The 26,023-nt window shown below is 39.7% G+C and overlaps 1 protein-coding gene across 10 annotated transcripts in view; it reads left to right on the forward strand.

The window, feature by feature from the left end:
• RAD51B (RAD51 paralog B) overlaps positions 1 to 26,023 on the forward strand; it is a 379,084-nt gene that overhangs the window by 248,565 nt on the left and 104,496 nt on the right. Inside the window, exons 11-12 of one of the 10 annotated variants that reach the window (XR_008431371.1) lie at positions 2,592 to 2,742; positions 2,838 to 2,944. The exons of 5 other annotated variants lie outside the window; for them this stretch is intronic. The gene's annotated coding sequence lies outside the window, so the exon portion shown is untranslated. Of the gene's footprint in view, positions 1 to 1,331; positions 1,473 to 2,591; positions 2,743 to 2,837; positions 2,945 to 26,023 lie in introns of those variants that run through there. 4 more of the 10 variants (XR_008431372.1, XR_008431373.1, XR_008431377.1 and 1 more) reach the window with 4 other exon arrangements.

Below are 26,023 nucleotides of genomic sequence, written 5' to 3' on the forward strand. Positions count from 1 at the left end.
TCAACACAGAAAATGGAAAAAAAAAAACTCTGAATGTCCTGAAAACTTAAATTAAGAAATAAAATTAATTCAGACCACTCACCAAAGTAGCCTTTGGAAAACAGGTTGGTTTTTATTTCACATAATAGATACAAAAGCTCAGTAAAATGCTGAAAATCCAGGTGGGCTAATGGGGGAGTGACTCTGCCTGTACTTAGTTTTTTTTGTGTTACTAGCATCTTGAAATGTGGACGTTCTTTGAAGAAAAAAATTCCAAGATTAGATTAGCACATTTTAGTCAAGCCACAGCAAGTATACTCAGTTTACAAATACAAATGTTTTGTGTTTGTTTTCCTAATTACTATCCCTAGAAATTGTTTCTTAAAAGCTAAAAGGACTTCTTTCCTTCTCACATATCATCATGAGTGGTTCTAATCAAATAAATTGTGTCTTTGCCAGTTTAAACAGTTGTCTTCAGTCAGGCCAGTCATGGTGCCTTCTGTATACAGTTACAGTTTTTGTACTTGGGTGTTAAAATAAATCTGAAGAGGCATGGAAGAAATAAAATTTACTTAGGTTTTTGGTGACTCTTTCTCAACAGAACTAGCAAGGTTGAGTGAGCAACTAACTTTCATTAGTGTGGTTGAAGACAATAGATGAGCTTCTGAGTACAGCCAGGGAAAAATTATCTTCAATAAAAGTAGGTGCTGGTTGGATGCATCCCTAATTAAAACTGTGGAAAGGGTTTCCTCTCCCTCTTAGGGCTAGCGGGCCTGGCAAAATCTCCTTTGGGATGAAACTAGAGCATTTATCTGAAAGGCTTCTTGGGTAAAGGACTTTCTTTATATAAACTGTTGTTATGACCATCCATATCTATCTATCTATAATAATTTAAACTTGCAGAGGATGTAAAAAACCATGTAGCAGCTACAAGAGGATTGGAAGCCTTCTAGCAAAGCCGTGCCCGATGGAATTGCTTTTTGTTGGAGCAGTATCTTTGACAGACTTAAGCAGTGGTTTTAATTAAGGATAAGGGTCCCATTATAAGAGATATGAAGGGTGGCAGTGAATAAGGCCATGATCTAACTGGAAAGAAGAGGAGAATCACGGGCAGCAGAGTTCTGTGTTGCACTGCAACACAACACATCTTGCAGGTCATTAGTGGAAGAGGGTAGGCTAAGCTTTTGCAGCATTCCCCTTCCACTGCCTTACCTTTATACCTGTTTGGAAGGGGAAGGCTAATACAATACCTTTTACCTAATACAATACCTAATACAATAATTTTACAGCGCAAATCAAAAGACAACACTTTGCTACAATGAAATTTGGTGTGATTTCTTCCTTTTCCTTAGATAGAGACTTACTGAACCCTGGACATGAGGAGAGAGGAGCAGTCCTTACGTTCTTCCTCTAATGAATTTTCTCAGCAGTGGACTAGACTTGATAACAGAACAGTTTGCTGTAGGAGAAGGCTGAATCCTGCCTGTGCACAGGTAGAAGCCTTTTAGAAAAGAATCCTGTTAAAAAGAGTAAGAAGGGGAAGAAATTCCCCATTCTTCTGTTACCGGGAAGAAAAGTGAATGGTTCTGACAAAAGAAACAAGAATAGATAACACAGTGTTAGTGAAAAACTGTTTTTAAATAAGCAAAATGGTTTTGTTTCCACAAGCTAGCAAGAGGGATATTGGTTGCTACAGCAGGAGTCTAATGGCACCAGATTCACCAGCCTGGTTGTTTATTTGCAGGGATGTGTTCAGTGAACATTTCAAGTACTCCAGGCAGAAAAGAGAGACTGAGGACTTAGCTATATTTTGTTAACATTTACTTTCCAATAGAAATCAAACTGAAGAAGACAACAGAAAAATCCTGATTTCACTTTATTATTAGCTGTTGAGATATGCATTTATCAGAAGAAATGAGAAACAGATTGCACCAGCAAACACATCTGGCCTTAGACCGGACTTCAAGTCATCCAAAAAGAAGCACAAAATATGGAGTTGTTTACAGCCAGGCACTTAAAATCCCACACAGCTGCAAGGGTGAGAGGGAGCAGAATAAACTCTCAAGACAAGCTGACAACAGCTCCACTGCCAGGGTGCCCCTTTTGCAGACGAGACAACAACAGATGAAGAAATCTTGAGAATGACCCAGAGCAGTGCTCATTAGTGAATGAAGCACAGGCAGGAAATGGGACAAGATTTCCTTTGTCATAGTTTTTCACCCAGCTGTCTGCCTGTCCCACAGCCACCCACATGCAATCAAATATAGTCATAGTCAACCTCCAGAAAAGTTATACAAATAAAACCTCCAGTGATTGCATACAGAGTCCTTCCAAGTTACATTTACCCCATTAGCAAGGAATGAAAAATTACTGGTTTTAATCCAGGCACGTTTATCATTGCAATTGACGCTTATTAGGAGGGGTTGTATTCAGGTAAATCTGATAGAACCATGTGATTTCTCTTACTGATGTCATCGGGGCATCTGTTTCTCTGCATATCTACTATTATTATTTATTTACTAGCACTTTCACTGCTTCTATTTTGTTTCCTTCTTATGGCAAAGTTGTAATTTTTACTTTATACAGGTCTAAACTCTCTTTGTATTAAACAGATGTGTGCAATACCCAAAATGAGAGCATTAACAAGCAGAGAAAAACATTTCTGGACTTCTGAAATGGAATCTGTGGAATCAAATGCTATTTTGAGATTTTTAAGTTATCATAATAACATTGAGACTCCAGCTTCTTTGCGACCTTTCTTTTGTGAGTACAGCTCACTTAACATCTTGCTCATAGGCTATAAAAATGTTTTGTTTTTCTTACTGATTGAATGCAGGTTTTTTATCTATATTTTTCAGCTGGAGTTAAATAACAGAAGTCTGTTACAGAGAATTCTGTAACTTGTTTTTCCAAATGGCAGCCATCCTGTTGCTCTCCACCAGGAGCCACCTGTCTGTAGGGTACTGTGAGTAGTTACATTCTACTTCGGTGCTGTTCATTGTGCCTTCATATTTGGCTTTGCTGCTCAGCTGCAGTGGCAATTTTTAAATGGAGCAGTTGTCTATGAGCTGTTCATGAGAGTCTTTTAAATGGAGACTTTGAACACATTAGCACTGAGATTAAGCATCAATAAAAATGAATGTCATATTTGTAGCCTATAGCAATTATTTTTAAAACTCATGGATTCATGCAGTCTTGAGCCATCCAGTGTGTAGAGTTCAGAGTGGCATTAGTGTGAAAATAGAAATCAGTGTGTAGAGTTCCAGAGTGGCATTAGGCAGACAGAGAATTCAAGCTGGCATAAAGAAAAAAAAAGCCCAGCCTCTTCCCACCCAAAATTATGTCAGCACCGATATGAGACAGCTCTCTCTAGTGTCAGCTTCTCTATTTAGAAATCCCACTTGAATCAGTCCATGTGAGTATCATGGCATTCTTTCACACTCTGAAGTACCTACAAGGAGCTGGTCTGAGACCAACTTATTCCACCCTCGCTAGCAGAGAGACCTGAGATACAAAAGAGGTCATAATTGCTAATCAAAGTGATTCTATGTTTAACGGGGAGGGGTTGCTGCAAACTATCAGAACAGTCTTTGAGGCATCTGGTTTGTTGCTTTTGGAGTCCCATTAATATCTCTTCTGTGCTGTTACAGTGGTAATGGTAGCTATCAGACATTACTGCATCTCCTCTTACCACTGTGTCTGGGTGCAGTATCACTAGAGCTTTTAGTTGTGTATTTTTCTCCCCACATCTCTCATTTCTCATCTTTATTTGAATCACAGTCTTGTTCAGCAGGTCAGCTAATGGAGAGCAGATTTTTTTACTTATTCTGGTTCTTTTTTCCCTTTTCCCTCTATTTATATAACACACAATTTGTAATCTTTTTAAAACCAAAGAAGAGAGAAGTCTTGAGTTCATCTAGATTAAAATCAGCTGCAGCCTGTTAATGGACTCAGCCCAAGACTGAGACTTTAGGAAACAAAAACACTGGACTAAATTATACTGAACTGGCCTCTGTCTCCTGGTGAGGGGATTCATATAGCGAGAGGAAAGGGGAAAAGGGGGGTAAAGGGAGAGGATCTCCATGTGGTTTTAATTCATTTTGATTCTCTTCCTGAAGCTAATTTACCCAACACAAAGGCTCTGTAGTGGGCAGCCAGCTTTTTAGAAGTTTGGCTTTCACTGATAAACAACTCAGTTCCTGTTCTGAAGGTCCGAGATAGCTCAGACCTGTGTGTAATCAGCCAAGGTTTAATGTGAGTATTTTGGTACAGGGTATTTCAATTACATATTAGAGTCCTTTCATCATCTGTCAGAGTGTATCCTGAAGACTCTCAGATAATTGATCTAACTCCTCCATTCATTCTGTCCCCAGAAACAGACAGTGAATTGTCTCATTGAAAATCAGAATAGCAGACACATGGGCCAAAACAAGTCAAGCCAAAAGTGCTTCCACTGGCATGGCACTCACAGAAGCCAGTTCTGAGCTTCTTCTGGTCATAGGAGCCTTTGCCACCGAAGTAGCAATGTACTGTTCTCTGCTAAAGGGAAAATACTCATTGATTCTATTCATCCCCTTTGACATTAAATCTTTTTTATTGCATTCTTAGTCCCATTATTGTGTGTAGTCCTCTAGCAACATGCAAGAAGTTACGTCTTTGCCCTAAAAAAGCCAGACAGTGGGTGGAGAAGTGAAGCAAACAGTAAATCATTAGCTGGAAATTACTTGGTTAATTATGTTAGGCTCAGACTGTCTTTGGTTACAGTTTTCATGTATTTAGTGACAATAACTTGTAATCTAAACAAAACTAGAAGGCAAATGGGGAGATTAATGAAGGGACTGAGATGCAGGAGGGAGTGGAACTAGGCCTTGGAAGGAAGGGTTAACTTGAGACAATAGCTATGCATGTATGGCTTCCCAGCGCTTCAGTCCCATGTGCAAATATTTGTTATGGGAAATGAGTAAAAGCATGGCCCAAATCTATCACTGCCTAATAAGCCACAACAATCAGCACCAGTTGTTCACTGCTCTATTAATGTGTCCTAGGAATGAGTAACATCAAAGCAAATACAGTTTTAAGATTGAGATCTGGGGATATCTGGCTTCAACTGCTAATTCTTGCTGATTTTGTGTAATAATGGACAAAAGAATTTCACCATGTCCTGTTTTCAATCTTCTAATTTACAGAGATGCTGAAATGTTCAGCAATATGTGAAGGACACTCAATTCCTACAGTGTTTCATTCTGTATACATATGATCCAGTTACTCTATAGTTGTCCAGGAAGCCTTATATATATCCTTATCTGGGCATGTTTTTCCAAAGTGAATTTTGCATTTTCATGGCTTTCCTGCTTTATGAGTCAGTTCCAGCAAAGGTTTAAATACAGAGACAATCCCTTCTACTTTGCTTGACTTGTTACATTTATAACAGGTCATCCGGAGACTAGGTTGAGCAGGACGTGGTCTTTCCATGCTGTACCTCTCCCATCAGCACCCAGTCCACCTCCTGTGTGCCACAGTGCTCTGAAAACAGGCCAGAGCTGCTGCAAAGCTTTCAGGAATTAGACTGGGTTTTCTAAGGCTAAATCAAGTTTGAGCTGATGTACTGGAAATCTTCTTTGTATCTCTTCTTTCCAAAACTTAAGGCATGGTGTAGCTGAAATAAAGTAACCCAAAGGCTTTTGGATACTGTAAGCTGTTTCACTTTTTCCCTTGGCCTTCCTCAAATGCTGCTTGATTTGCTGTCCTTTTTGGTCATTTCATTTTGTTCTTCTGTGTTTATTCTGTCAGTAAGTCTGTTATTTGTCTAATGCTCAGACAGATCACTTTCTCCCCTCACCCCAACCTGTTAAATACGGATGACTCAACAGAAGTGGTTAAAACTTTATTCAGAAATAACTGGAAGTAATTAGCCATCCAGGACTTGGCCAGAGATTTATTTTAATACTCAAAGTAACCTAATAGTATTCTGATAGTAATAGTAAACTTAATTTCACATGGCTTTGGATTAATTTTCTAAGAAGAAACCTGGGTTTGGTATTCTTTACACACACACACACCCCAACAAAAACAAAAAGTAAAATAAACAGTTTTATACTTTTACTATTCCACAGCTAGCAAATTACCAAAGAAATAATTACAGTAGTTTGATATAGTAAAAATTGTGTGTGTTACATTGGATTACAATAAGCTTCAATGCGAGGATATGCTTCTGTCAACAAATATTCAACCATATTCATCCCCAACACATTTAGAAGCAGAGCTGCATTTCTCGTTGCCCTAATCTGCACATTTGTGGCATCTGTTCCCATGATTCCCTTTGTCTTGTGAGGTCCAGACCCTGCACAGCCTGTGTCTTGTTGTAGTCTTTTGTTTTTAGCAATTACTAAACAAAGCAGTATTTGACTGTAGCTTTATTTAGCTTGAAAGGAAATGCAGTGCTAGAGTGACCAGTTTCAATAGCTTTAACCTAAGACATAACAAAAAGCCATAGTCTTTTTCTGTCATTGATTCCAACCCAAAGGAACCAGATAGTTCAAACAAAAAACTTATGAGAAGGATGGGGTTCAGTCATTTCAAGGCATCATGCTATGACATAATTGTGAGAAACCTATTTTAGTGTGTCTGCAGACTTGAGCTACTTATATTACTTACTCTTGGTTCCTAACATAAAAGTTGTCATCACAACCATAAAGCTAGAAATGCACTTTTGAAAAAGAGAGAAAAAAATTGAGAGCAGACTATTCAATTACCATGAAAAAAGTTTTATCTTGATATTCTACTCTGACTCTGTCCAATTTGATCCTTTGCTGTCATACAAAATGATGTAGTTGGTAAGATGTTGATCCTGGAGGTTCCCAGGGATCTGGCACAGCAGGAGTGATGTGTTATTACCTGGCAGAGCTCTAGTCACTTGTGCACTGTTAAGGGCCTGCAATATTTGCTCACATTTTACCTGTAGAGAGGAAAAATCTCAATTTTTTTTTTCCATTTTCAACTACATAAATTTGTCTGCATAGAGGAAGAAAATGTAGAGAGAGTGAGACATCCTGCTTTCACGTTCTTCTCATGGTCTGGTAGCTGCACAAGCACGTGGGGAGCCGCTTGTGCATGCCGAGGCACCCAGAGCTCAGAGCTCTTGTGCAGACCAGCACACGTGCACTTACGTGACTCAGAGTAAGTTTCACTCCTCTGCTCTGGTGGCTGCTAGAGGACAGGAAGAAGGGCCCGCTGGGAAGGTTTATTTTAAGAAGTTGCTGTATGATTTTGGTTCCTTTTGGCCGCAGTGTTCATTGTAAGCACAGAGCAAGAAAGCAAGAGCTTTCTTGGGGATGCTCTGTGTGAGCTGTGTGTCTGTTGTGTCTTATTTGCCCTGTTGTGCTCCAAACTTAGTGTGGTTTCAGAGAACTCTGCTGATGTGTCAGGTCAAGCTCCTTGCGTTCCATGTCTCAGATAATCAGGAGTCGTTCACCCTGGCTGCTGTCAAACTGTTCAACTTTCCTTAAAACTATTCCTACTAGTGTAAAAGTCTACCAGTATTTTACCATGAAACAGATATTCTTTGGGGAGCTTCTGCATCTGTGGTAATCTGAGGAAGTTATGGACAGAAGCTGCTATACAAGGTGTACATGTGCTCGCAGTCTGAAACTAGACTTAAGAATAAAATGCAGAATAATATACATATTCATCCTGTAATATGACAGGGGTTTTACAGAAATTCCATTTGGAGGATATTTATAGTCATTGCCATACTTTGCCTGGGATGCTTTTTAATAGTTTCTGAAATGAGATGGCTTTATTGTTTAGAGAGCTCCAAGAAATAAAACTGTTCTTAGTTTGGGAGGTTTGCTGCTTGTTTCTCTAGCAGCTGTTGAAGAATAGGCCACAAGTTCTTCCTTATCACTTCTGCCTGGTGGGTGAACAATGCATTTGGAGCTCTTTCATTTTGCTTTTAGAGTGTTGGGAACATTGGCATACAGCCTAAAGCAAAATGGTGGAGGAAGAATGAAGTCATTTGCTTTGGTCATCATCAGTTTTTAACAAAACTAAGACGGCTCAGTCTGGTGCATTTTCCATTAATTGGGTGTATTGTACATTGCTTTCAAGATTTTCATACTGGGCAGCACTTAGTTTGTAGATCTTTGGTACACTCAGATTTCCAAGCAATATAGACTTCCTAGGGTAGGTCAAATTCTCTTACACTTTCTGTCTTCATTCGTGCAGCACTTTCCACAAAAGCATTCCAATAGTGTCAGATTATTTGTTTATTTTCCTGAATTACTAGTTCTAAAACATCTTTCTTATATTGTTCAGAGAGAAACAGTCTAGTCAATAAAAGCAGAAATTGGAGAACAGTTGACTGTTTTAAGTAGAGCTTTGAGAATCCAGTCATGCTGGTTTTCTGGGTCTAGTTAGCATTTTACTTTGATGCTGTATGTCCTGTACCTTCACCCTGTGAAGGGGGAATACAAAAGTAGAATGTTGGTGCTAGTCCAAAACTTTGAAACTTTGTTTGTCATTCATTACCTGAATTTCACATAACTGTAAAACTGTGCTTGGGGTTCCACAAAAGAAGTTTTCTTTTGAGGTTTTTGCTTTGATTTGAGTTGGATCTATCCAGAAAATGTCTTGTGGCATAGTATTTGAATTTTTGCAGGTTTTTTTAGCCATCGGGAAATAAATTTCCTGAAGTTCTGAGCCAGCGGAAGAAGGTGAAATAAGATAGAAGATGGTCATGTAGACAACTTCATGTTTGTTCAGAGGATTAGTCTTCAGATTTTTGCCAAGTTTCATATAAAAGTTTGGTCTGGCTCTGATGTAATCCACAGTGATTCATCTGCTTTCCACTGTCTCCCAAGAGGGTGAATCTCCAAGATAAACTACCAACATACACCGACCGAGGTGTCATTCAGGTAAAGAATGATAAACAAAGTACACTAGAAAACATACTGTCCTGAGGTCAAACCTTTCCCTGTAAGTGGCAACTAGCAAATACATGGAAATGCCCTTTACTGGTTCTAGATTGTCTGTTTTATATTTCCTCTGCCTAGAAACCGATGAGACTGAGAAGCAGACAAGAATAAGTTTCCTGATATTGAGCACCATAGTCGGGAAGGTTATTTTCTTCTTCCTGCAGAGTCCCCTGGCATGTGTTTTTTTGGTCAGATACTACTTGGCAGTATCAGCTGGAAGAGATGGTTCTGTTTGAGATAAAATCTTATTTATTTCCCCCCCACACTCCATAATGTGTTTTTTTCTTCTTTTTTTTTTTTTCTTTTTTAATACTAGACTAGAAAACTGTGTCATTTGAAGAATAAAAATTAATTTGTTATTTCTATATCAGATTTTCTCCCTAACCTTTTATCTACTGATTTGACTGATTTGCAGCCGTTCTTCCCCTCTCTCCTTGCTGATAACTAATGGATTTTGGTATTAAGCCAGCCTTTCAGTGCACACACCACCATGCCAGTGAGAGTGTGTGCAGCTATTCTGTCTGCTTTGCAAGCCTACAGATGCAGCCAGAGCTAGAACAATTCCCGTATTGATCCCGCACTTGTCAGTTAATCCGTCATAAGGCATGGGAATCCTAGCCCTATCCACATCTGCCTGCATAACTGCAGGGGAAAACCAATTCTCTGAAGCTCTCACCAGGAAACAAGAAAGCAAAGAGAAATGGGAGCTTGCTGGGAGAGAGGGCTGTAAGCTGCTGGGCCAGAGGGCCGTGAGATTGCCTACCTGCTCCACCCTTTCCCCTTGACTCCTTTTCATCCTCTTGCAGGTCAGCAGGATCAGGTTTATGTTAGCGAACCATGAAGCTTATCAAATAAATGTTGCAGCAGCAGGTGTTTGGCTCTCTCCACAGGCCAAGTCTAACAAGGTTGATATTGTGTCTGTGGCCAAAGTAATGCAGTAATTACTTCTCTGGGTTTGGAACACCCAAGAGATTTCTGGGAACCAGTTAGAAAAACAAACCTTGCTAAGAGTAGGGGATTTTTTAAAAGGAACAGTGGTGCTCTCTGTGCCAGAAGGAGAGGACAGGCATTTTCAGTGCAGCATCCAGCATGGTAACCCATCCCCTCATAGACTGCTCATGTTACAGGGGCCTGGAACAGAGGTAAAGTGCCTGAGTTTGGTTGCTCACATTGGGATGGGCAGCTTATTTGGCCCATGGTGGCATGTGGAAAGGCAGCTGCTTCCTTTAAAGTCTTTAATGTGTACTGTAAGAGTTGCATAGCATAGCGCTCCCGCTGCTGTCTGTTTCTTGCTTTGTGCATTTCCCTGGTAAGCTCTGAACACAGGTATTGAGTTACAGGACATGATGCAGCCTAATTACCCTAGAGGAAGAATGAGATCTCACAGCACAGCTCTGCTGTGCCCTGCCCCTTTATCTCATCTAGTCCCTCTCAGGCCAGGGAGGAGAAAGTTATAACAGGTCTTTACAGTGATGACATTTAAAAGCAGCAATCTCAATGATTCTTTTTTGAAAGAATATTGATCAGTTAGGCCAAAGCTTTTTCCCTGCAGCTGATTATTATATGTGATAATGTTATCATAATGTCATTTAAGCCAACTTAAGTAATTGCAAAAATGGCCTGAACTACTGGAAATTTCTTCTGTTGCTGTGTGGTTGTCCTGGAGACTAGAATTTGAAAGTGAGAAGAGGAAGAAAGCAAAAGTGATTAGACATTCATAGGGTTGCACATTAGACTTGAACCTGGTATGTTTAAAAATCTTTTTTTTTAATATAAAGAAGCTATAAAATTCTTACTACCTATAAATAATTCTATAGGCATCCTTCTCTGCTGTTGAACCATGCTACAAAGCAATGCCTTTGTAGTGATGAATGAATTTTCCCAAGCTAGGAAAGTTAGCGTTTCATTAATATATCTGGCAATGTTTTTCCATCCCTACTGTTTATATTAAGCTGTGTTATTGCATATTAATTTGTATTCTGAAGACCTGATGCTTTGGTGGCAGTGCAAAGGTACCACACCATTGTCTCAGTGTTCTCAGAAGCTCAGCAGTTTCTTGCTGAGCTGCTTTGTTCTGGGTGCGTTGTGCCAGGCACATGGTGACCGAGTGTGCTGTGGCCCCTGGTGGGAATGCCATGGCCTGCCAGTCCCCAGTGCTGGATTCTGTGCTAGGAGTACTGCACGCTTGGAGGCGAGTGCTGTGGGTATGTGAGACACCTGCTTCCTCAAGGTATTCACTGACTTTCCATAAACACTGAGTGTAGCAAGTAGTGAACAACTGATGTACTAAAACTGCTGGAAGGGAAAGTCATGGAATTTGCCTCAGCATTATTGCATTTGTCTGCTCTTGAAAAATGGCACCAGGGTTCCTTCCACAGCAATTTCCCGATTACAAATGCAATACAGATCACCCAAAAATTAGGTAGGTTATGTATGACCTAAGACGGCCTAGATGGTCCTTATAGAGCTCTCTACTTGAATCTGGGACACATTTGCATGATATAGACAGGTTTTTTAACATGGTCCTTTAATTTGATTTTTATATACATTGTTGGAACCCTCGTTAAGCATTTGGAAGGACACATGAATCAGCTTAACTAGGACAGATTTTTTCATAATGTACTCTGTAAACATTCAAGAATGATGCCTGAAAATTGTCATTTGGAGAAAGCGTTGCTGCAGAATTTGGCCTACCAGCCCTATCTGAAGTACCAGATTCTGAGGGAAGATGAAGCCCATCTATTTACTTTTCTATAAAAAGCAAACCAACTATGGCCAACTCTAATGAATCTCCACTGGAGAGAAGTGTGTCAGCAAGAAGCCATTCAGGACTGAGCTGTATGGCAATGTTCAAGAGAGTCTGGAGGCACATTAGGATTGGTGTTGCAGTGCCAGAGCTATGTATGAGAACCTCACGCATGACTTATCAGTGTTCACCTGAGTGTAACCAACATGAACCAGAATGTATTTGCTATTAATATTGCAGCTGGGATTTTTTTCTTTACTTTTGTGATTAGAAGAATGTGCCAGATGTGTGCATGTGTGTCTTCTGGCAGTGGAGGAATGACAGTGCTTACAGTTTCCATATAAAAGCAAGAGCATGCCTTCTTTAGGCCCAAAACATTTACAAAAGTACTTCATAAAGCTTAAGAAATAATGAAAAAGAAGAAAATAAGTGGCAGTGGATTAGACCAAGGTATTTTATGTACTGTGATGTTTTGTATAGTCATCTGGAAAGAAATGGAAAAGATCTTTTGAAGATCATTGATTGGAAACAATCTTTATTACCGATCAAGTTCACCTTTGTGAAAAAAGATGGTTATTTAAATATTAGGCATCTTTTACTCCCATGGCACAAAACTGATTCAAAGACTTGCTGTGATAGATAAACTGTTAAATGGCTTGTTAGATTAGATAAGGGAATTGGAATGTATTTGATGTTAAAATTACATCACTACATATGAAATCTCTCCTCATCTACAACTAGAAAAAGATATTACCTGAGTATAGGAGGTCATCTGCATGTTGTGTACTTTTTTGAAGGCTGAGAATTGGTTTGGACATTACTTTTGTATTTACTACTTTTTATCCCCAGTGGAAAAAAATGTTTGTATTGGCTATACAGAGATGAAAATATGTTGAAGTTTTCAGGTACTGGTAATGTACACCAGAGTTCTCACTGACAGTCAGTTTACATTAAGATCTGGGCTACATAAGAAAGAGGAAAAAAGGACTGCTAACCAACCTAAGAGAGTTATATAATTCCATTCTTTAATGGGCCAGATTATTCCTGGCCTATTAATGTAGAAGTTATCAACACAAATGGAATTACACAGACCCCTGCAAAGACTCTCCTCTAATATAAAATACCTAATTTTGTCCTTTTTTGTCAGATTCCCAAAACGAGGTAATGATGTGACTTACTTGACAGGGATGCTAAAAACACATCTACCACTGAAATTAATTAATTCTTTTTTCCTTGATTAAGAAGTTCTATTACTCCATGGCCCAGAATCATCAAACTTATTTTTTTCTGTAGCCCATTTCCGTTCATGGCTTATGGTCAAAACAGGATTTTAAATCTCCATAATTAATCTTAAGCCCTTGATACACCATGTGATTTCTGACCCAGCAAGGACTTGGATGTCACAGTAACATATGCAGCAACAAAGTGATATCAGTCTTCCTGTTTCTTGTCTGAACCTGCCAAGAGCCACTATGGATGGATGTCCAACACAATACCATTGCAGTTGCTGAAGATGCTATCAGTGATTCCAGTGGGACTCCTAAAAATCAGAATGAAAACAAAGTCTTCTTCCTTGAACTGTTGATCAATTGATCATGAGAATGAAGTTTTTAATTGTAATTTGGCTTTTCATTGCATTTTCTAAGCCTGTGGTGAGTAATCATAAACATTGACATGTTACTTGCATGGCATGTGCATGTACTTTGTATTTGGGAGCCAGTCCTGACATGACTGGGAAGTATGCTTAAAGGCTGCCTAAGCAGAGTTTCTTTCTTCTGGGCAGCATTGTAGTTTGACTTTTTAAGCATCATTTGAACACTCAGTGTTGCTTGAAAGACTTGTCATATCCATCCCAAGTCTTTTGCATTCTCAGCATGGCAATTATTTTTTTAGTGAGATGCTTTCAATTAAAAAGTGATAAAGTCAGCCCTTGAAAAGTTTAGCATGAACTAATTTCAAGTCCTCATATATTCCAAAAAGCAAGTCTGAGGCACTCACTCACTGGTTGGAGGCTCTTATCGAAACATGAAGATAAGAACTCTCAGAAGAATCCACTGGGGAGGCTCTCTTGAACAACTGCCCATGCAGAATTGCTTCTTGTCATCCCCAAGATAACTGGTTACCACTGTGATTGCAAGTCTCTGGAGACAGTGAGGCAATTTTTAGGAAACATATCCAGCAGAAAATACTCAGGCCTTTATAGGTTAGTGTGAATAGCCTTGGGAATGCACACAAAACTATGCGGTGCTTACTGTGAACAGTAGGAGATTCAGTCTGACTTTCAATTTTAAAAATTCAAATAAAATTTAAGACAGTTCTAACTGGAATGCTGAGAATTTTCCTGTTGATTTTTGGGACTGTGAGCCATCTTATAAATGGTTCAAGCAGTTAATGCTAAAAATAATAGGAGTTTTGAGGTCCACTCCATGGGAAATATATGACGTTTGTAGTTTCAGAAGGAAGACTGGTGTGCCTGGAAATCATAGTCTCCAATTTTCCATGATAAGCCATTGAATTTGTCTAATTTCCCCTCTTTCTGAAGTTATCTTGCTCAAAAGTCCTCTTTTAGTCCATTTTTCCTTACATGTATCTTCTCTGTTCTAATTTCTGAGGAACTGGCAAGAGTATTAAAATATATGTACCTATATATAAGGACCTGTATTATGTACACATATAAACAAAAAATTTCTTCTCTTTTTTTGGAATGGTGGTCTTAGGCAATTGTTAAGCTTGCTATTTCCCAATTATTTAATACATTGGAAGTTTAATCAAGGGATATCAAAGAATATATCTTTGGCCAGGGAAAAATAGTTTGGCAAAGAAAAGGTAGGAATGTTAGCGATAGGGTTTTTTAATATGTTGCCATGAAAGGAGAGAAAGAAAACAAATGCAAAAGAAGACTAAAGGAAAAAAAAAGAACCATAAGGCTGAAAAAATTAAAGGACAATGCCCAAACTGAAAAGCCATTGAGGAGAAAGAATCATCTAAGAAACTCTGGAGGGTGGGGAATGGAAACCTGAAATTAGGAAGGGACCTTAAAAAAAGCCTAAAGCCTTGTCCATGCAGCCAACAAATCTATTTTGCTCAATTTTGGCTAAGCTGGATAAACATTTGTTCTGGCATGTATAGGTGGTTGCCCAAAAATTTTGGCTAAGCTGGATAAACATTTTTTCTGGCATGTATAGGTGGTTGCCCAAATTTGTTTGTTACAAGTAGGTTGGAGCAAACGTCCCAAAAATGTTTTTGCCTAGTCTCGTGAATTATGCTAAATCATATTTTTACTTTGAGTCAAAAAAATTTGGCCCCACAGAGGCCAGCCAAACACCAAGGCAGCTCAGACAGTTGGATTTCACAGCTGTTTTTACATTCTGTGGTTTAAGCTGTGGGGATGTGGCTTAACTGCAACATCCCGCCAGATCTCCAAGGGAAGGAGCACCCCAAGGTAGCATTCTCCAGCTCTGCCAAACATCAGGATCAGCATAAGCAAGGGAGCCGTCAATGCCCTTGATGTCTGTAGTATAAAATTACAAAAAAATGCCTGCAAAAGACTGTAACACAAAGAAACCAAAGACACACACAGTCACCGTGAATGTGCTTGCTCTACACAGCAGTGTTTGGCTCTGTTTTGTACAACTGCAGTGGGGCTGGGGCTCAAGGAGGGTCCGAATCCTGCTTGAACAGGGAAAAAAAGAATGTTGCCCTTGCCTTCAGTTTCACAAAGGCTTGTTTCTCACTCAGAGTGGCACTGTGTGCTGAGTCTTCCTTAGGGAACCATTCTGAGTGAGGGTCACCAGTTACAGATGTTTGACTGTGACCACCCACCTAAGACTATAGCCAGGCTTCAGGTTGTAGTAATGCTGATCTCTCATCTCCTGGTCATCAACTATGTCCAAACCAAGGCCAACTTCTGTATCTCTTCTGGTACTCATCAAACCCCTCAGTGAGTCATCTATGGGAGCTAAGTAATCTGTTTACTTTGTAGTTGTGGGCTAGCCTTTTGCCACCTTTGCTGCCTGAACTGATTTCTTGTGGACTGAGATGAGCACCAGTGCGAGGGAATCAGGTAAGGCTGGGTGAAAGAGAGACGAGGCCGTGTCTTCTGGTAACCATTCACAGTTAGAGCAATTTGGCTCCAGTATCAAACCATGTGGGACAATGAAGTAAAGCTCCTTGTTTCAGGACAGCATACCCTCAGCTGCAGGTGCTGCATTGCAGTGATCAAAAAGACTAATACCAGAATCCCATCCAAGGTGTATGTTTCCACTTTTTCCTCTGAAATAGGCAACTTTGGGTTTTCGTGTAAACTGTGGCAAATATATGAGTGTAGGAAAAACTAATAAAATGTGGCTTGGTACAGATCTGTACCTTGTGGTTAGTTGACTGTATCTACAAGTCTTTCCTGTTGTTGGTACTCAGAAGTCCTCTTTGTGGATTTCATGGAATCTAATAATAGGTAACTTAATAAGCCAGCCAGGGATATTTACAGTCACTCTCTCCTCTACTTGTTCATCACTTTTCACTGACTTTCTGTAATCTCACTTATGTTTGAGAACCCTTATCCTTTGTCAGACTTGGCTGAAAAAGTTATAGTGATAAAAGCTAGTGGTGTACAGAATGTGACTGCAAAAGTGTTGCGTGTGTAGAAAACCAGACTAAATAAGAGCCCAATAAACAGTATTAGAAGGAAAATGACACAACTGTATTGTTTGACATTAGTGATTGCAAACATGATTTTCTCATTTCTTCCTTCAAACAATGTCTAATGTCCTACTGCTTCAATTCATCATTGCAACTTGAATCTGTTTGTTTTTAGTTGAGCTGAGAAAAGACTGGGTTTGTAAGTGCCAGTCTAATACTTCTTATGTCTGTTCCAGCACATCCAGAAGGACTAATAGGGATGTGTTAAATTGACTTTGGCCGTTAGAAATGTGGTCTACATCCGTGGTCCTTCGGCAGCTTTTAACGCTCCCAGTATTCCATGGGATGCAGGGTGTTAGTTTGGGGCAGCTAGTTAAGGCATCTTCATCCTATTCAGCACCATTTTCTCTGACATGCCTCAGTTGAGAGGTAATTGAGGAACAATGGTGGATTGAACTGCTCAGCCTGATTTTTCTGACAGTCCGAGTACCTAAAGGTCCTTATGCTGTTACTGGTTGTTTTGTGATAGCATCTGTGACCCCCATTCAGCATCCAAAGCTCCACAGTGTAAGGCAGTGTGTACTCACAAAGAATAAAACGATGGCCCTTGCCCTTGCTGACTTCAAATATGGTTTATGGTTCATCCAGCAACTCACTGTGTCAAAGTGAGCACCAAAACTAATGGTCAGCAAATTTTCAAACCACTTGAAAACAAACAGCAACTTAAAAAGTCCACAATGGATCACCAGGTAAATATTGTCCTGTTTTATACTCGAAACATTTCTGACTTCTGTTAGCATGTTGATAAATTCCTGCAACCAACATCATGTGACAAAGGGATAACCTAACATCCAGGATTCCTAAGTACTCACAAATAGTATCACACTTCTTTACAAACTCTCAGAAATTGAAAATATATTTTTTAATTGCCATAGTGGTGAATTAAATAGGAAGGAAAAATAGGGAAAATGAAGAACAACATATTTAGTTGGAGTAAGTGCCCAAAACAAATTACAGTGTTTTATGACTACTGCAAACAATTTGAGCAGTCCATTTTTCTTTTAGAGTTATCTAGTCATAAGCTATTCCCAGTAGATGAACAGTGCCCATCAGTGTTTGCCAACCAAAGAAAAAGAAGGAAAAAACTTCGCACTTAGGTTGCTGTGGTCCGTTTTTGATTTGCAAAGCAGCATTCACAGTCATTTGTTCTGTTTTCAGCAGTGTCCTTGACCATACCCCCTGCCAGTTACAGGACCTTTAAGACCAAGAGAAAGAAACAACTTTTTTTTTTAACCCAACTAGCAGAGGATGTGCTGAGCCAAAATAGAAATAGCAAGGTCAGGTCAGGGCAAGGCCTTGCATTTCATTAGCTAGGCCTGGCTAGGAGTGATTAAATATGTACAAGAGGCTTTGAATAGATTCAGAGAGGAGGGATGACATTGTGGAATACAGAAAAATCATTTTTTGGTGCTGTCAAATGACTAAATACAGGATGGTACTTAATTAGAGAGATAAAAAGAATTTATTTTAATTCTGTACAAAAGAGGGGATTTTTTTTTTATTTTCTGTTGAGTGTTTTGAAGAGAAGGAGAGGAGGTCTGGACAAAATGCATCAACCTGGCTTAACAGAATCCAGATAACCTCGAGATACATGTTGACCAAGCCTGCAGTTTTCATGAATTCAACTTGATGAAGACTCAGTAAAAATACAAAATTCTATTGGCAATGAAATCAAGGCTCTGATAAAATTTGAAGGTGCTCTGGTTAGAAACTGAGGACCTTCAGAGCACGGTGCTCTGTTTCATCAGACGTGTTAGAGAATTGGAAAGAATGGAGCTCTGAAGCAGGAAAAAGTACTGTGTTGAGTAGTGCTCTGGCTGCCTAGCTTGAATTTGCTTTTGGGGCTGCCTGGCTTTACTGACATTTCATAACTGTATTGTAATTCTTGTATGACAATCACATTGTTGCATAGGCACCTAGGCACTGAATGCCCACAGTTTGTAGTCCTTTTCCATAGAAAATGCCAGCCCAGCTGGTTGAAGTATGTTTACATTTGTCCAGAGCACCAAGAATAATGTCTTTGCAAAATTTCAAGGGGTTATTTTTTTAGACCAGCCCACTGGAATATTTCTACTTTATGCCTCTTCTGAAAGATGATTCCTGCAGCAGCATAATACTCCTTAGTGTCATGTTGGAAGGTCAATTCAGAATCAGCTGGGGATTTCTGCATAGTCATTTTTGCATGAATGTAACTTAAAACATTGTGAAAGCCTGGATTTAGTTGCAGTAGTGCAATCTCTGTGTCTAGACTGTATTTACAGTAGTATAAAGATACTATGAGCATTCATACTGGTTCTTGTTACCTAAATAGTACATTTTTCCTTCTGGTTCAGTATGTCTTAACTGCCTAAAAAGTGTTTTCTTGGACGGTGTTGTATCTTTGCTCTATCACAGAAAATAAAAAGCTTGTGAAAAATCTTTTGCTTTTCTGAAAGTTATTTGATAGTGAAGCTGATGTTAATGGTCAGTTCACTGGCAGAGGTATATGGTTTGATTTATATGTTTTCTTGCTAAGATGTCAGATTGACAGCCCTGGGAACAGAAATCCTCAGCTAATTGCCCAAACATGCAGCATATTGCAAACTTTGCCAACCTTTCACAGTGATAGTATCTTGATCCTTGAGCGTGAGAGCATATCTAAGCCTTCAGAGGGCATTCAGCGCTGAACCCGATAGGGCATAAGAAGTACTTTTTGTTAGCTCTCTTCATGATTCACGAAGGTAAACAATGACCCTGAGTTTCCTTTGTAAAGCTATTGAACAGCCAGCCTGGCAATAACAGCTCCGAGTCAGAATTAACAAGAGCTACGTTTCAAGCTGTGGTAACTTTATTATGAAAGACTGCAGATCCCACTTTCCATCCCGTGAATGAGCACTTGCCCCTGCTCATTGTATCTCTCCCTGTTGTTCCACTACCAGGAATGACCAGTTGTGGGCCTGGAAAGTTTAGAACACACATTCTTGAAGATTTCTAAACTAGCACTAGTGTAAATTTAGTCTCTGAGGCTTGGTCAGAAGCAGTATTTGTCAATAAATGATCTCTGCATCAACATGGATGTTCTCAAATACCCATCACGGCAAGTCCTAACTGCTGACTGATTGTGAAACTTATCATTCTTTCCCTGACCCTTCCTGCATCTGCTCTTCTCCTCCTTTTCAGGTTTTCCCCCTGCTGCTTCTCTCACCCATGACCTTTGCCATTTTTTCTCTCCTGCTCTTGTCAGTTCCAGTCCTCTTACATGCATCTGTTCCTACTACTCTTCCTTTCCTGCATTATATTTTTTCCTTCAAACATCCCCACATATTTTTAATTTACTCATCTTCCTACTGCTTCCTATCTCCCTCCCCTCACTGTCACATGGAATAAGAAGTGGTGTTATGACAATGGGGGGTGCTATTAGCAGCACTGCAATTAAACTATTCTGCATCATTCCTCTGTCTTATCCTCATGGTTTCTTCTTACCAGTTGTCTTGATGTATTTAATATATCGAATTTTATTCTTTTTTCTTCCTTTTCATTAGGAATTGGGGGGAAGGAGAACAAGCGATACCAGTGTGCTTATTTGTAATTTTCTGTGTATAAGAAGGGGTAGAGACCCTGTCTTGAAAAACTTGCCTTTTTCTTTCCTTGAGGTTTTCTTCCAGGCCCTTTCCTAAGTGAATGGAGAGGAGTGATTTTCTTGTATCACCAGCATTCTTTTCTTTCCCTCCTCCTCTCTGCCCAGTCACGTCCCTAATTAATTGAATTCCCTACTAGATCTTTTGTGAGTCATTTCAATTACCCATTAGTGAAGCAGCCTGGGATTTCTGCTGTGTTTTCACTCATCTTCCTGGAATTTCTCTTCTCCTCCCTCCCCCTCCTTCCCCTTTTAGTCACTCTGCTCTGTGAAAAGCATTAGATGGACTTCAGTGCCGAGTGCCTATATTGTTTGCAGGCCCAGCTGCATACTTCCACACTCTGCCTTGTGCGTCACAGCTATTCATCTTGTTTTGTACTTGGCTCTGCTGCAGATGCTGTAAATATGGTAATTTTAGATTCCCTGATTGGAAAGGGTTGCAGGGCGGGTCTAAGTGGTAAGAGCACTGTTTGATTTACACTAGTTCATTCTGGTTTCTCAGGGTTTGGGGTTTTACGGATACAACTGAAATGAAACATGGTTGTAAAAGCAGTCTCTTTTTTAGGGTTACGAGAAGAATAAAGGTGAGGGTATCTTTGTGTACAGCCATGCGAAAATGCTGCCTCGAAATTCGAGGGAGAAATAAAGCAAAAGCAGGAGGGAACTCCTCAGATTATTATGTAGGATGCCTTCACACCCAGATAGGTGCAAAATATGGATGGATCTGAAAACTGCAAAAATGGAAAAGATCCAAGACAGAGAACTGTGAAAGGCAAATCTGGAAACTGACAGAAATGCCATCAGTACTCAAGTACTGTAGACTTACGGCAATCCCTGAAGGACAAAATCAGTGAGCAGCTTATTTGTAAAAAATTCTTTAAATGCTAGAAAGGAGTGTAGCAGGTAATATGCATTATATTTCTGAGGAGAACAAGGCAGTGATAAAGCTGGCTTGCTAAAATTATGATGGATGCAGTGACCACCTGAAATCTGATATATGGAGAATTGCATTTCTATTCTGAAATTGAATTTTTACAGCATATGAATCTTTCATGCTTGGGGTAATTCTCCAGTGATACAGAGAGGCAAACAGCATCACTGGAAACCAACCTGCCGGAAATGTGCCCCACACGTCCCAAGTTACAAACGTAATTTACACTGCTCAAGCTATTATGATACTTTCATATTATTACAATACTTGTCCCTCTGAGGTTAGAGTGTTTCATGAGAAAACAGACTTTTGATAATCAGGCTGTTGTGAGAAGGCCCCCTCTCATGACTTCCCAGGGGGAGCTCATTTGTTGGACTGATGGGAAGTGAATTTACGAGGGCTCCCTGCACATCGGTATTCATAGGTATTTTTTTTTTTTCTCCTCTGAGCTCTTTATCCAGTCAAAGGAGAGAGGAAGGGAACAGTGTGAAAATAGCACTCAGTAAAGACATACTAAGATGTTCTTAGGAGACCTCCTGGGAATTATTTTACCTTTAATGTCTTGAAATCCTGGCCCTCTGTTAAGCAGCGGTGAATTTCAGAGGTTCGTTAGATGGCTCTGGAGTTCTGCCACTTCACAGGATGACATTACTCGAGTCAAAACTGTAAAAGTGAGGAAGAAGCTAGTAAAGAGTTGCATGTGTGAACTCCCTCTTTCTTTACAGGGCACCCAGCAGCAGAGCCTGTAAAATTTTATCTGAAGTTACCAGGTCATGACAACACTTTTTTTTTATCTGTCTGTTGTGTTGCTCTATTTTCTTGTGCATACCATTGCTAGTATCACATACAAGGTTTAGTGATTTGGCAGTTCTTACACCTTTTCATTTCTTACATATCCTTTCAGATTAAGTTTTCCACTGCAGAGTTAGCCTGGTGAGGACTGCTACCCAGCTTCTGGGCTGAGCAGCAGCAGCATCTGAAATAGAGCTTTGGGCCTGCTGTCATGTCACCTGATAAGCTGTCCAATGTGTGCCAGAGGATGCCAACTGTGCCAGATATACTGATTGCATTTCCCACACTCTGGGCAGCTTTCTGCACCTTTCCATAGTAACTCCTTTCTTTTCCCAAGAGTATGCAGTGGGACAGAAGACTTCTGCTTCACTAGACTGAGAAAAGCAATTTGTTGCTTTTACAGAGCAACAATTTGTTTACAGAGCTCGCTTCTGTATCACTGGCAAGATGGCACATAACACTTCAGGCGAAAACCCCATTAGCCCTTCCATGCCAAAGAGTATTTAATACTCCTTTACCTCATGTGTTGCTTTACCTCTACCTAAATTCTCCTCCTGTAATGTTATTAGATTTTTCATATGTTTTTTGCTGCTGTGTAACACTGCTTGGCTCCTACACAGTACTGCTGTGTTTTGCTCTACAGTTGTTTGCATCTTAGCAGATGAAAACCTGACACAAATTTATATTATGCAGTTAGTTCAGTTGGTTAGTAAAGGAGCTAAAGAAATTTTATTTTAATTTTAACTCCAACTCTCTTGGAGTTTTCACAGATAGGTTGGATATATGTAAAAAAATCCACAACTTCTGCAAAATATTGTAAATTGTGGAGCTATTTTGGACTTTCAGGGTTCTGGGTTGTAAAATGCTCTAGACCCTGATAGATTCCCAGTTACAGGCTATTTTCATTGCTGTATTTTTTTGACAGAGCAGCAAGAAAAACAATGATTTCTCAAACGACTGAACAGTGACTGGGTTTTCTATTTTTACTTCTGTTTTGATACACAAAAACTAGATTTAAAATATATCCACTAAATCACTCTACACTGTAAAAAGCCAATTATAAAGATGATTTTAATTCCTCTCATCTCAGGACTATTCAAGAGACTAGCTCAATCTCTGTACACATATCTCATGTTAGTGATTGCTCCAGTGTATGCCCATTTATAGCGCTTCTCTTACAACACCTTCTCACTTGACTATCTGTCACTGCTTGTACTCTAAACAAGGTGCACTATTTGAAAGAGGATGTGTGACATGAGAATTACCATGTGCCAACGTGGTTTTCAAGGATCTTTAGTGGTTATCAGAGTTACAGATATCTAGTACCAAGGCTATGGAAGCACACCCATAAGGTGTAAATACAAAATTAAATATCATCTGCCCAATCTTTTCATTTGAATGCTGGCAAATTACTTGCTGGTTCAGAGAGAGAAATGGTTCTTTGAATGGGACTTGCCAGGAGAAAGGGAAAGGTACCCGTGTGTGCAGCCAAAAGGTTTCTGATTTATCTGTGCTCTGTACGAGCATTTGGTTATTCCTCAGAGCTGTAGAGCTGAAGACAGGATAGCCCCATGGTGAGTAAGCAGGGAGGGAAATTATGTGTTGGTTTAGTGTAGTATGTAAGGGACATCAAGGAGAAAAGAATTCATTAAAAAGGGAAGTTCTGGGAAAGAAGTTACAATGTAATGATAAGGAAGTAAGACCTTACTAGATGTATTATTTTTGGAAGATGAAGAAGGAATCAGATTAGGGTAATCAGAGAGATCAGCAAGGAAGAGATGATTTGTACCAAACTAAGCATGATTCTTCAGGTGACCTGTTGCCAGGTTTGTGATCCTATTAGGTTGGGTATATTATCAAAATAAATGAGTACATGCATGTAAAATACATATTCAGGAATACTTTGCAGATCTGGACTCAATACTGTGTAGTACAGAGAATTCTTAACTCTTTCTGACCTTCCTAGCACCTTCGAGGAACTACTCAATACTTTGTTTTTTTCCCAAATTAGCTTTGCTTCAACACTACCCTCATCCCCACTGGCAGCTCTTCCCATCTCCAAGTTGCTTAGTACACATTGCAGCTTTCAGGGCTTCAGGCTTCATTCACATGCCACTTGGAAGTAACCTGGCATGACTTACATATGTAACAGAGTGAGCACATTGCCAGCTCTTGTCCTTGCCCTGCCTATTGTCATTTGATGCATGACAATGGTGGTGAAAGGTGTGTCTTGCCCAGTGTCCTTAACTGGATTAGTATTTGAGTGTAGGGTAGTCTTTGAGCCGGTTTAATCCACAATTTCCTAGGTCCCACTTCTGTATCTAATTCTACTCCAGAAGAGATGTCTAATCTAGTTCAGTCCATCTGTTTGGTTCCAAATGGCACATTAAATCACATACATGAACCACAGTCATTTAATAGGGCATGCAGTTTACAGGGTGATAATGGGGAGAAGTGTCATTTTAGTTGATTCTCTTAGCTAGAACTTGTACACAGATTTTTTTTTTTAATAAATTATTAGTCACACTGCTCTTTTTTATCTAAGCAGCTGGATGGCAAAGGTCTGGCCTAGTATTTGATTTTGCAAAGAATTGGCACTTGAAGAGGGTCAGTTTGCATTTCTCTCTCTCTCCATTATGTTGTGTACTTAGAGGGGTTTGTGTGGGCTATTACACTTGGCTCCCACCAGATCCCACATCTGGTAAAGGATAGAATGTATGACCCCGCTCTCAGCCTCTTCCTTACCTCCAGCCTCCCCCCATCATCTGAGAAAGTTAAACTAAAAGCAACATGTATGATGGCAAAGGTCCAAGTTTGAAATGTGTCCATTGTATGTGTTCAGTTCAAAAACAACATATCAAGGCGAGTGCAGTCCTTACAAGTGGCACCCCTGGGCCTTTTTTTATTCCAAAGCAGAAATATTTACCCAAGGAAAAGATGGAAGTGATGGGGTAACAGAGTACACATGTTGGGAAAATATGTAGGCAGAGACTGAAGAAAAAATAACATTCTGCCACAAGTAGCTGCCTTGTTCCTCAACTTTTTTTTTCCCTTCAGATTAGAACCAGCCATTTCTTGTGCTCTTTCAAGCACCTTCTGTGGTTTCCTGACAGCTGGCTAGAGAAGATTGAAATCTGGCTTGAAAAATAGGCCATGGGTCATGTTATTTTCAAGAGGAGAGAAGCAAAAATTCCCATAATGGTCTAAATTCACAGGCTTGAGTTTTGTTGAGTTGTTGTTTTGTAGAACATCAGTGTTGAGTATTTTAATAAATAACTTCAGTTAAAAATGCATAATAAAGAACAACTACAGATTAAGCTCTTCATTTCTCTTCCTCTGATTTATAATGGCATGCAGTGTTTTGTGTGGAGTTGCAGCATGTCCTTTTTCTCTGGAGTGTGACAGGGAAATGTTCAGTTTCATAAAAGAGTGTGCTGGGGTTTTCTGAAAGTATTTTTTTGTTTGTTTGTTTTTTTTAAGAATATGGTAACACTTGTCTTACAAATACTGTTTCATTAACAGAAAGATAAGTCTCAATGACAGCCTACAGACCAGTGCTCTTTTTCCCAGCTCTCCTGAGCCTGAATTGAAAATACCAATACATTCTCAGTTTTATGTTCAAGCAGATGGTTTCTGTTAGGAGTTACAAACCTTTCTGGTGTTTTGTTCTTTTGTTCTTTTAAAATATTATAAAAAGATAATACTTGGTTCACAGAGGTACTAACTTGACCTGCATTTTAGGGCTTGAGGCTGTTTCTTAGGAATACAGTTCACTACTCCTGCAGTAAAAGGGTACAACCTAAAAAGGCAGTCAGCTGGGTTTAAGGAAAGAAAGAAAAGAAAGAAGAAGCAGATCAAGAAGTACAAGAGAAAATGTCAATAGGAGGCAGAAAGTAGAAAAAGTCAACTATGATGCCCTGCTGTATGGGGAGAGTCAGGAATTCCAGCCAAAGTTGTATTATAGTAGAGCGTGAGGAACGTGAAAGTGTTGATCAACTCCTGGCTTTTGAACAGATGGATGAACTAAACACCCCCAGGTAGTGGCAGAGCACAACTGAGTCATGTACAGCATCACAGGGAGTGCAGGAACTGAATGACTGGAGAGCTGGGACCATGCCACCTGACCAGGACATTCCCTGCATCAGCAACTCTGCATCCTCCAGAAATGTCACTCAGAGCATCTTTCTTCTCTTAGCTTTAATAATGTGTTACAGTCCCTTCCACAGAAGAACTAGAATGGGGTCAAAGGAGAGTACTGTCAGCATTAGCCAGTCCATCCATAACACTTC

The sequence above is a fragment of the Vidua chalybeata genome, chromosome 6 (genome assembly GCF_026979565.1).
Source record: "Vidua chalybeata isolate OUT-0048 chromosome 6, bVidCha1 merged haplotype, whole genome shotgun sequence".
Classification (NCBI taxonomy): domain Eukaryota; kingdom Metazoa; phylum Chordata; class Aves; order Passeriformes; family Viduidae; genus Vidua; species Vidua chalybeata.